Raw genomic sequence first — 12,539 nt, 5'->3', positions numbered from 1 at the left:
ATGTGGTAGCTGTGCATGCAGAGTCAATGGAGAGCCATTAAAAAATAATTTAACAGTGAAAGAAGAAGAAAATACACAAAATAATCAGATAATGAGAAAGTATATTTTTGAAATTTTGGAACACAAAGGAATTCCTCTGTGTGTGTGTGTGTGTGTGTGTGTGTGTGTGTGTGTGTGTGTGTGTGTGTGTGTGTGCGTGCGTGGCTTACCTCGTTGACACTCTATCGCTCCCTCCTGATTCCCATCCTTCCACCTCCTCAGACCTGTAATCCACTCATCGCAAGATCGTTGTTCCAGCTACTGCGGTACAACACGTCTCAGGCCTTTATTTTGATTGATTTTGGTCATCCAAGAAGTGTTCTGCTCTGTCCAGTTGTGTCGTTCATTCTCATCCTGTCTTCTTGTGCCTCAGGATCTTCCTTCTCAGCCTCTCCATCATCCACGCTCACCATCCAGCCTGCCTTGCCCTGGTCAGCCATCTTGCCCTCCCCTCTGCCGCCCTGGAATTCATCAATCCATCTCCCTTTCTGTGCAAGTAACCTCATTACAATTCCAACGCCTCTGACTCTGTTCGGCGCCTGGGGCCTTATTCACTAGGCGTAACAATGATGTAGTTATTATTCCTTTTCATGCCTTTTTACTTTTTTATTTTTACATATTTACCAGCATATAAAATTCAATGAGTAAATACTGACTGCAGAACTTTTCAAAAATAAATGTCCCTACATTCTTCATTGTAACCTGGTAACTTACTCAGAGGCACTGCTTATCAGCAGGCAGGCATGCAACTGCTTGGGGCCCCAGTTCAGTAGGAATCCCCCAAGGGCTGAAAAACTTTACTTTAAAACTGCAAAGTCTAAAAATGTGCAAAGTTTTCAATGACAGTAGGAAACCTCCCTGAGGGGCCCCCATAGTTTGTCCAAAGGAAAACCAAGAGTTTCTTTCTGGGAGTAACTGGGAGTCTCTGCCCATACCATTTTTACTATATCGTTTACAGTGTCAGAATATTTACACCAATAACCTGATGAACACTGCTTGGAGGGCCCCCTGTGAATTTCTTTGCCCAGGGCCCCAATAGACTCTGTGATCGCCACTTATATTACTGCTTGATCGAGAGAGTGTAACATAATATTGAGTCAGGCCATAAAGTTCTTAAAAAGTAAATAAAAAGGCTCATGAAGATATTTATATAATAAATTGTCTGCCAGAATTTTTCAAGGTTTTTGCAGTTTTTAGAGAGAAGCTGCCAAACTCTGTACTGTAAATTTTTGCTGTTCCCCGGGGTCTTAGTATCTTTCACACTCCAGCAAACTGTTCGGTTCATTCTTCCTTCTGTGTTTGACGTTATGCACTAAACTGTCAAGATGAATACCTTGTATAATGCACTACCATTTAAAGCAAAAAAAAAAACAATTCTGATTCATATTGTCTTTTCTGTTTAAATTAAAGTTGAGGGTCAGTGGGGTTAGCAAACCGTGACGAAATGTAAAGAATTTAAAAGTTGAATGGATAATACATCATTGCAAATGTACACAATTCTGGTTGGGTTGTTCACAGTAAAACTTTTGACAAACATGAGACAAACATCTTATTTTAGCTAATAGTACTTACTGATGAATATACATAAATTATAATTCTCCATCTTCATCAGTCTTATACAATGTTATCATTGCAAACACAAATGCACAAACATAAATACTTCTCTGCATAAATCCGATCAATCACAACAAGATGAAGAATACAAATCAAGCAATGCGTTTCTGTTCACTTTCAGTGTGATTGCATCATTTTATGTCTCTGTGTCTGCAAGAGCAACAACTCAATCAATATTACATTTTAATAACAGAGAGGCACAGGTGGCCTATGTAAAGCCCTGTATACGTCTGCTGCCAGCTTCATATAATGTGATGTGACACGCTCATTCTCCTCTGTGCCACACTCCATTTCATTTGATTTCACAGCCAGAGGCTTCATGTACTGACACAGCTCAGAGAGGCTGCTCATTGATTTTCCTGAAGCCTCTGTGTAGGATGGTTCATGTCTGCTGTGCTCTCTTTGCTCGTTCATTTTTTTTTATCCACCAAAGCACCCAGAATCCCGTGAAGCACATAGATAAACTCCATCTTCATCTCAATCCTTCTTTTTTTTTCCTTCTGTATCTTCAACAAGGTTGAAAGGGGAAATTAATTTGCAGCATTATTAACAAGGGAGTTAATGTATTTTCAATACTCAAGCCTTTGCCAAAAATCAGAACACTTCCACCTCCTTCTGCAGCCATTGCCAGCATCCAATCTGCAGTTTCTACCTTCACCTGCAGACTGTGCCTGCACCCAGAGTCTCCACCTCCAATCACCGCCAGCCATGCATCACGTGAAAGAGGATGCAGGTGGAGAAAAAAAACTGGAAAAGACATAAATCTGGAGGTGGAGTTTTTGCAAGACAAACCGACACAGCCTGGAGGTGGAGGTTTGGGCTAAAGCTATCAGCAACAATCTAAGTCGAGATAAGGACAGCAGGTATGTGGCAAAGGCTGTAAGGGGTGGAAGTGTTTTCTTGATCTGCAGATGCAGGCCGAAAGTGCAGGCTGCCTCATAGGCTGCAGATAGCATGCTGGAAGGGGCGAAACAGCCAATAACTGAGCGGGCAGGTGGAGAATCCCCCTACAGCTCTCAGCCGGACATTAGAGGATAGGGTTGCTGGCAGAGGCTGCAGATAGTGGTGACCGCTGCTGGAGATCTTAGGGACAACTGGTTCACCCAATCTGCAGGTAGAGGCAGCTTAAGGTTAAGGTTGCTGGCAGGGTAACAATGGGAGGCATGGGTGTCAGTAACAGTTGTTATCAAATATCTGCGGGTAGAAGTTGAAGCTTCATGTTTGCCAGCAGATGCAGAGACTTCAGTTTCTGGTGTTTGGAAGAAGGGGTGATAAAAGTGCTGGAGTTGAAGGCATTGTTGGCCACTTCAGGTTAAAGTAATTGGAAAGGCATTCTGCAGAAAGACACTATAGGTGGAGGTTGTGTCTTGAGCTGGCCAGCAAAAACTTAATGTGAGTGCAGAAGCTTAAGATGGTAGAGAATGGAGGAGGGGGCACTAGCTCCAGCTGTCTGCCCCCAAACTGCAGGTGGAGGTGGCTACAGGTTGCTAAAAGATTCTGTAAATGGATGCATGGTTGGTAAGAGTCTTTCAACAAACTAGTAGGTTGTGCTGGCAGGCACATACTGGAGAAGGCAGAAGCTCCTGGTTGTATGTAGAGGCTGAAGGTGGAGGCATTGGCTGCTGTCTTGCCACAAATGTGCAGGTGGAGGTGGTTTCAGGTTGCTGTAAAATGCTGCAAATGCATGCATGGGTGGGTGCCGTCTTCAAGATCTGCAGGTGGAGTTTGAAGTTGCAGTTTGTTGAATGAAGTTTTTGTTTAGAGAAATGGACAATATTGCCACCTTCAACTGCAATATTAATGCTTCAAACTGCAGATTACTGGAAGAGACTGGAGTTTGTGAATGATGCTAAAACTTTAAGTTGTATTTTGCAGGCGGAGGCAAAGGCTAATGACGACAAGCGAAGGTCACAGATGAAAGCAGCAGCTTCAGGTTGCCAGCAGAGTGGTTGGAAGCTTGAATCAGAATTTGCACTTTGTAGGAAGACACTGTAGGTGGAGGTTGTGGCTGCAGCTGTCTCCCTGGAGGATGCAGAAGTTTCAGGTTGTTTGCAAAGGCTGAATGTGGAGGCATTGGCTACTGTTGTCTACCAAAATCTGCAGGTGGATGCTGGAAGGCAAGGCAAAGAAACATGAATTCTACAATCAGGTTGGATTTATTGGCAGCTGCGTTTTGCAGTACAATAAGTGTAGGTTGGTATGCAGAGGCTGGAGGTGGATCAATTGGATGCATCTGTTTGACATGATCAGCAGCTTGTTGAATGAAGTCTTTGTTAAAAGAAATGGCATCAACTGCCTCCTAAACTACAATGTATAACTTTGTAGTTCAAGGATGCAGCTCAAACTGCAGATTGATGGCAGAGACTGGAGTTTTATGAATGATGCTCAAGCTTTAAGATGTATTCTGCAGGTGGAGGCAAAAGCTGATGGCTACAAGCAGAAGCTTCAGGTTGTACGCATAGGAGTTATTGGGATCTGCACTTTGCAGGAAGACACTGTGGGTGGAGGTTGTTCTGACAGGAACATACTGGAGGAGGCAGAAGCATCAAGTTTTTTAGAGGCTGAAAGTGGAGGCATTGGCTGCAGCTGTCTTGCCACAAATCTGCAGGTGGAGCTGGTTGCAGGCTGCTGTAAAGTTTTGCAGATGTATGTGTGCATGGGAACAGTTTTCTGAAGCTACAGGTGGAGTTTAAAATAAAAAACTAGGGGAAGCCGCAGAGTCAGGAGGTGGAGTCATTGGCTGCATCTGAATGTCTCACATTATCTGCAGGTGGAGTTGGAAGCTGCATGTTGTTGAAAGAAGGGAAGGTTTTTTGCTGCAGTTGTGCTTCTCAGTAACAAATTGGAGTGGTAAATAGATGTAGGTTGTCTTCAAAAGCTGGAAGTGGAGGCATTGAGTGCAGTTGTCTGACATTATCTGCTGGTGGGGGTCACTGCAGTTTGCTGCAAGATGCTGCAAATGGATGCATGGGTGGAGCAGTCTTCACAGTGTGCAGGTGGAGCTGTAAGCTTAACATTGTTGAATTAATCTTTTGTTGGAGGAAATGACAGCAACTTCCCCATAAACTAGCACAATATTAATGCTTCAAACCGCATGTGCATGAGGTTCGAGCTGTCAGCTGTATTCTGCAGGTGCAGGCAAAGGTTGATAGGGTCATGGATGGAGGCAGCAGCTTGAAGTTGCTGGCATAGAGGTTGGAGGTTGGCAGCTGCATTTTAAGTAAGACTGTAGGTGGAGGTTTTGGCTTGTGCTGGCATGCAGGACACAAACTGGAGGTTGTCTGCAGGGGCTGGAGGTGGAGGCATTTGCTGCATGCTGTCTGCCCCAATCTGCAGGTGGAGGTAGCTGCCGGTTGTTGGAATGAGAGGAGGCCTGTGCTGCATATTTTATTCATTGACTAAGTCCTGACTCGTGTTAGTGGGGATTAAGTTGTGGTGCCTCCTAGTGGTGGAATCACGTATTACTGTGTATTTGTTCAGTTAACCATTGCCTAATCCAATTTTTTTGTGATTGTATTTATGTAAAAATGAACTAAAAACAAAAAACAAAGGCCATATACAAATATTCTAAATAAAAAATGCATAGATGATCCTGACAAAGTTTCAGTTTTGACTAAATGAACAGTAAAGACTGTTTTGTCATGAACTTTTCTGGAGATATTTCAGTGTTTTCTGACTGCCTTTGTATTAGTATAAAGTACAAATTTAATTCTGTTTTTCAATGACTATTCAAATCATCCTAAAAACATATTGTTTTCTTTGTTGAAACACCACTCTTAACACCACATAGTGTCATGTTTACTATTTTTAGATAAGAAGGACAAAATAAGGGGCATGGCATTTAATAGCCTTGTTTGACTGTTTTTCAGTAATGAGTGCAGTAAGAGTAGAAATTAACTTTTCCAATATTTGTTGTTTGGATAAAACATTTGTTAAATTGGTAAAAGCATTTTTTCCAGAACTGTGCTTCAAGACATCACCTCATGGTCAGGGAAATATAACAAGATCACCAGGCCTTTATGTAGGCTTTCTGTAGGCCTACATGCATTTCAATTTGATGTTACCACCCGGAGAAGGCTATAAAAATGACCATACATCTATAACTCTTTATGGCATCTTGTTCGATTCGTCAAATGTGTTGGGACTTTACAAATCTAAAGTAGTCTATATTAAAATAGCGATGTCTTGTATATCCAGACACCTGAGTGTGTTTGTTCCCTGACTGCTATAGTATCTTTTTCTGTGCACATATTAGGCTACGCAAGAGGCACAGCACCTGACAGTAGCCTATATGCACAATAAGATGTATCATTACATTTACTGACTCGTCAATAGGAACGTATTTGTGGCTGAAAGTCTAAAAAGATCAAGGAGTTCATTCATACCTCTTTTCAATATGTTTAGATGAAAAATAGCCTGCTTACATCCGGTAGCTACATTCCCAGATGTGACAGTAAACAGCAAACACCACAGATCGTAAGAGAGTTCAAACCTCACTTTTCACGATGGAAGTCTGTAGTTTGGCTCTGGTCAGTTTTTGGGGGTCTTTATTTCTCATTTGGAGGGGAAATTCTTCAGGTGAAGCGTTACTTTTGGAGGAAATCGTCGAGTGAAACTTGTGAAAAACGTCTTTGGGTTTTGTTTTTGTTTAAATGGTTCTGATATGAAAGATGCGCATGGAGACCAGCCATAGCAACCATGGAATCCTCCAAGGCCGTTTGGAACTGCACGTGCGTTCTTTACTTGTGTGAGACTGTTTATGAGGGTTGGTAATATTTTATACAACATTAAAAAAACAAAACAAGTTATTTTATTTTAGGCAAGGGTTTTTTTTTTCATTGCTTCGAGCGTTATAGAGAGAGAGAGAAAATGCAATTCGTGCCAATAAATCTCCATAAATACAAAATCTCCATGTTGTTCCATTTTTGACAAGCACGTGTGTGTGTGTGTGTGTGTGTGTGTGTGTGTGTGTGTGTGTGCCTCTATCACAAATTCAAGAATAATACTTTGTCTAAAATTGTATTGACACATTTTTTTCCTTATTATTCAAAACATTTGATAACGTAGCCTATTCGTCGTGATATGTAGGCTACTCTTCTTTTTCTTCTGCAGTTTTTAAAAAAAAATTAACTTACCTCTTGTTTTTATCCTGGCTATGTATTGTGGGCTCATGTTTTTTGTATGGGTGGGATATGTATGTATGTGTGTTGTGTTGTGTGTTTGTATGTATGCTGGCTGCTGGAACAAACTAAATTTCCCTGCTGGGATGAATAAAGTATATCTTATCTTATTCCTATCTTTATATCCCCTCATTTTTATTTCCCTTCTGTGACTCCATTAACAACCTGTAGATGGCGTTGTTGGCTCACTCGTTTTCCTAAGAGACACAACTAGTGTCTCTCTTAATCCTATTATGTAGTAGGCTATGTGTGCATGTATGTGTCTCGTATTTCAAGAACTTCTTTAAACTGTTGATTCAGTAAATTGCAAGACTTTACAGCCTATCACACAGTGGTTGGATTTAGTTTGAACTTCCTAGATTTGACTTTTTTTCGATTTATACCCTTTGAGATAAGTCTTAGAACTAGTAGCCTATCGTTTGCAACTGCAGTGTGAAGATAGATGTAGAAGATGTGAAGTTGTTTCAAGTATTTGGCATCAGTAGAAATCATGTAAAGACTGTAAAGAAAATCAGTTGCGTTTTGGGTCTAATGCAAATCTCGCGATACGTCACAGCAGCTATTCTCTAAGGAGGACGTACGTAATTTACTTTGGCGTTCCCGCGTCACTCACAGGCCAATACGACGAAATACCGTGCGTATCCCACAAGGTGTACAACTACGAACTACTACTTTTTATAGGAGCGGAGTTTTGTGAGAGGGAATGTCAAACGTAGATACATTGGTTGGCGAGGCAGACGGGAACGGCGGCATAATGGGTGAGTTTTAACAGATTTTTAATGTCAAATTCCGGCTCTCTTCCGTGTCTTAAAGTTGAACTGTTGGGTTTCTTTGAACCTCCAGGTCGTGTGTAAGCGGGGCGAATTACATTTCAAACCCTTAGGAATACCCACTGAGCGTTTTAAGGTTAGCTTAGCCCCCCCTCGGGTAAACACTCGCACCAAACCTCGTTTAAAAACGTGATAGGTTTAATGTGTCGATACTTTTTTTCGGTGCTGCGAAGCTCTGAAAACTGTTGAGGTCTTCCGGTAACTTTTAGTTTATTACAGACTTAAAGTTACCACTTGGACACTAAACTACCTCTCGCCATGCTTTGTTATGGTCCAACTTTACACTCGGGGAAGTTTGGTCGAAGTAAAAACCTGAAATGCCCCCCCCCCCCTCCCCAAAAAAAAAAAATAAGTTGTGGTGTTAAAAGTGTGCTTGTGGATTTCGACGAAAGCCGAATTTAAAATCGCACTCAGTAAAAGCTAGATTGACTTTAAATACAATCTGAAAACGTCAAACTTTTAGCAGAAACGTAAAAATGTCCTGATTACTTTAATGTGCTTCTGCGACGAACTGCAACTAACGTTAATGGTTAAACTGAAACGTCTACTTTTAAACGATATTTCCGCAGTTGATTTATACGTCAGTTCGGCATTTCCTGTGTTTATTGCCATGTCGAGCCTGCTTTTCTCGAGAGAAATACTTTCTGCTGTCACCAATCAACACAAATATGTGGAATAGCTTCGTATTATAACCCCATCTGGTAGAAACGAGGATGTCAGTAAAGAAGAAAAAGTCTCAGTGAGGTGTTGAGGTACATTACTGGATCATCTCCATCCACAGATATTCTCCTTCTAGCTGTTGCATAACGTTAATGTGGCACACACAAGCTTATATCAGACTGGATGTGGTGAAACAGAATTAAAAAAAAAGTTGTTTGTAGTCCCCTACAAAGAAGTTTTTCCACATCTTCCATCACCACCAGGAATCGCATTTGGAAGTGTGCTGGAGTTGCTGCTCCCACACTGCATGTTGTCTTTGCTCATGTGCATGTGGAAAAAAAAGTACAGATGAGCAGCAGCCATGCAAGGCAGAGAGTTTCATATGGTGTTGCAAGTTGAATACCAGGGCCGAGATGTGGTGACTGTGACTGAACTGTGTGTAAGTTTAGTTATGTGTATTTAGAGTCCAGTGTTGTCTTAGGGCAATGAGGGATACAAGTCAATATCCTCTCTGTGTGCAGGACAGGACGAGGTTTGAGCGTGTCGTTGTCCCGAAAACAATTTCAGGTTTTAAGTTTGCAATCAAACATAAGGTCTAAATTATGAGGTTCTTTTCTTTGCTCTTTATGGTGTTGAAAAGAAAGACGTGCACAGGGAAGCAAGGACAAAATGTCATACTTCAATTATGTTATCGTCACATGGAGTCTTACAGAGAAATCCCTTAGCCTAGTCATAAAATTAAAAGAAACCTCATGCAGTAATGACATTTAGCAACGTTGCAAAATGAGAGCAATCACAGGTGCGAAACAGTTAATTAATATATTTCGGTAAATCGATTTATGATCCATGAAGCAATAAAATGGAAGCAAAACTTCATCTGTTTGATGATACAACTTTCTTTTGAAATTCTCATGTTTGTGTCACTGTTTCCGTTCCTTCCTGTTCTTAATCATGTGAAACTGGCCAATGATGTCGTCTCAAATCAGATTCGGGCTTGAGTGTTGTATTGATGCGTACTTGTGTTGTGGCTGGCTCATGTTCATGTGGTAAGGGCACGGCACATGTGTAGAGGGAACATGTATGTTGTATGCAAAGGTCAACGCTGCTGAACCATGAAGTAGCACAAAGACAGTTTTCGGGATATGAGGTGGCAGTATACAAAACAGAAATATGCAGTATGACAGCAGAACTCTCACCAAATTGGAAAATACTTTATACGATTCAGACCGGCACCTCATTGACATACTGTGTCCTCATCTTTAAACTGGAAAATACTTTATAGGTGACACTGGCTGTTCTTGCCATACGGCTGACAATTAGCCACAGCTAGTTCCACAAGTTTAGCTTCGGGAAAAACAAGTAATTCGTCACATCAGTGGCTGAGTGCGAAACATGTTTCTATGTGATGAAAGTGTATGGTGGAAGGATGCATATTGAATGCAGTGAAACAGTCTGCTGACAATGATCTGTATGTGATTTAGAGGTGCCTAAGAAGTGTACATTACATTCTATATCGTGATGGAGTTATAGAAGGTCAGACCACAGTCTGCTCAGCTGTGATACCTGTGCTGCAGACAGTGCTAGAAAGATTGTAAACTATGGAGGTTGATTACGCTCTTCATAAACCAACTATTGTTTTCTGTGATATTGGAGTCTATTGATATATTTTTCATATCAATGCATATTTTGAACACCCTTATATCTGCCATAGGTTCATGATAGCAGATGGTATCTGCTGACTGATTTGTCAATCGCGCTCTTAGTGGGTCAAATAGTCAAGCCCAGAATTCCCATAGACATTTTATAGGAATTTGCTGCTCTCTTTAAGCTTTCTTTTCCCAAGTGAGGGGAAGAATTTGGGACTTTTTTCAGACACAGGGTGAACAGAGCCAAGTTGTATCAACAGAGAAGTTTGGAAGAATAACAGTGCTGGATGTTGCATGAAATGTCAGTCTGAGCTCTCATGAGGTCGTGGGAAGGGGTCTGTCAGAAAGCACTGGTATCCTATCTGCTGTTGGATTCACACTTAGTGCTCAGAGCCCTGCCTCTGGGCTCATTGGAACTCCTCCTAACCCTCTGCTTCCTGGAGGCTCACCACACTGTTTCCTGTAGTTGAGCACAACAGCAAAGTGCAGAAAGATTTTTTCTGTCTGTCTTTTTCTGTCTCTTTACTTTCCTGCACTGATTTCATTTGTCAGTGATGCTGTCCTGGAGCTTTAGCTGAAGACAAAGATGTTGGTTCTCCTTTAGAAATCCGAAGTCAATTATTATTACTAAGACGTTGTTGCCTTAATTCTTGTTTCTGTGATGAAGTAATGTCTGAGAATGTGTCGTGACAGTCTGGCTGAGAAATTGCAGCTCAGCTCAGTGTACGTGACACCTCTCCTGTAGGTAAGAAAAAATAAAACCACATCGCAGAAATACAACACTGTCGCTTTTGGTGTATTTGAAAGAACAGATAGGGCCTGTCCTGTCATCAGTTGTTAAAAATGAGGTTATGTTCGCAGCCGTTTGCACATTGTTTCAGGCTGAATGTTTGACCGCTCTGCTGTTCGTCAGCTGTCTCCTACACAGGAAGCTGTTGGGAGAGGGCCCAGGTTTGTAAGCCCGGTGGCTGCTGGTCTGTCAGAAATGTATATGTGTGTAATAACAGTGAGACCATGGATGAATGGAGGATGCAATATCTTAAGAGCTCCTATTAGCTGCTGACAGCTCCTATAAACATGGGTGTTGATTCTGTACAGTTGCTCTACTGTACGTTTGACTTTGTTGATCCATACTTCTGCAGTAATGTGAAGAGCAAATAGTCTGTTTAAATGTTGTTCACTTTTGCATCCGACCCATATATCTGCTGGCGAATATTATCAGCCTTTAGAGGAAATATCTTGTGATGCCTTTGCTTTAACAAACTTGTGTTAAAACACTTTTCTTTTCTTTTTTTTTGCACATGCTCGCCAAATAAACTGTTTTAACAGAAAATAATGGCTTTCATATCTTTAGTCGCTGTTATGATATTTAAGAAAAACCCTAGCGGTGTTATTGGATGTTTTATGTCTGTTAACTAGCATACAGAGTCTTATAAAAAGACTGAGGTCTGTTCTCCAGATTCACATCTGTCTCTTCACTTGCATGGAATTTCTGAGTGATTTAACTAATTTCCTTTTCTCTTGTTTTTTTTCCTCCTCTTTTGTTCCTGCCTGATGGACCTGCCTTCCACGATGACCAATGCCCCCTTGTGTCAATGTTTTGTCATCTTGACAACCTTCCTGCTCCACAACCAGCTGTAAGTACTCCCCAGCCTGCACGGGCATTTTTAGCTGTATAAATTGTTGTAAAAAAAGTAGCCCATTACATTTCCCTTCTCATGCGATGATAAATGTACTATACATTTCTTTTGTTTTTTACTTTGTGTTTAGTAAAGAGTTGCATACATTGTCAGAGGTCACACACGTTGAATTGAGTATTGTATTGCAGTATCCTCGGCTTTCAAACACGTCTCACAGTCCTCCTGTAACACATGGCGCAAGTGTAACAATGCAACTCAACAAAGTTAGAAAACTTTTAATTTTTCCTTTAAAAAAAATCAGATTCAGCCTTTACATGTTCTCTTCAAAGCCACGGACTCCAGTGGAGGAAAACGTATGTTATATATATATATGTATATATATATAGAGAGAGAGAGAGAGTTTATAGACCAGTAACTGCTTTGCTCCACGTGGTAACCATGACGAGCACGGTAGTTGATGGTCTATAAATGCCTGATTGGTTAATTTGTTTGTGTTTGTGTTATGTTTGACTTTGGCATATTGGTGGTTAGTTCACATCTAAAAACATATTTGTGTAACCTACATTAACACAGACAAACTAACCCAGTGGCACAGGGGGTAAACAAGCAACCTCTTATTCTCTGCTTAAAATGATTGTTATAGTGAGTGGAGTCTGGTGGCTTTAAAGAGAGATTCAACAGCTGATTCTGTTTAAAAAGCATCTTACTCAAAACACAAAATAACGATAGGAATCCTTATTGTTATGTTCTCAGACACTTAAATTGGATTGGAAATAAACAGCTGAAGCGGATGTACTTTGATTTAGCACATTTTGCCCTGACATGAATTTGCAGCCACAACAGCCAGTTTCTTAGCGGATGGTTGGATCAGTCTATAAGAACAATTCTTAAACTTTTTGCGCCTTTCGTTATTTAGACCCCCAGCCAAAA

At 41.0% G+C, this 12,539-nt stretch overlaps 1 protein-coding gene across 1 annotated transcript in view; it reads right to left on the bottom strand.

The window, feature by feature from the left end:
• The window catches only part of ngly1 (N-glycanase 1), a 281,389-nt gene that overhangs the window by 75,949 nt on the left and 192,901 nt on the right, over positions 1-12,539 (bottom strand). The gene's annotated exons all lie outside the window — the stretch shown is intronic.

The sequence above is a fragment of the Labrus mixtus genome, chromosome 16, assembly GCF_963584025.1.
Source record: "Labrus mixtus chromosome 16, fLabMix1.1, whole genome shotgun sequence".
Classification (NCBI taxonomy): Eukaryota; Metazoa; Chordata; class Actinopteri; order Labriformes; family Labridae; genus Labrus; species Labrus mixtus.
The sequence above is the reverse complement of the archived record's forward strand: the minus strand, read 5'-3'. Positions and strand labels throughout refer to the sequence as shown.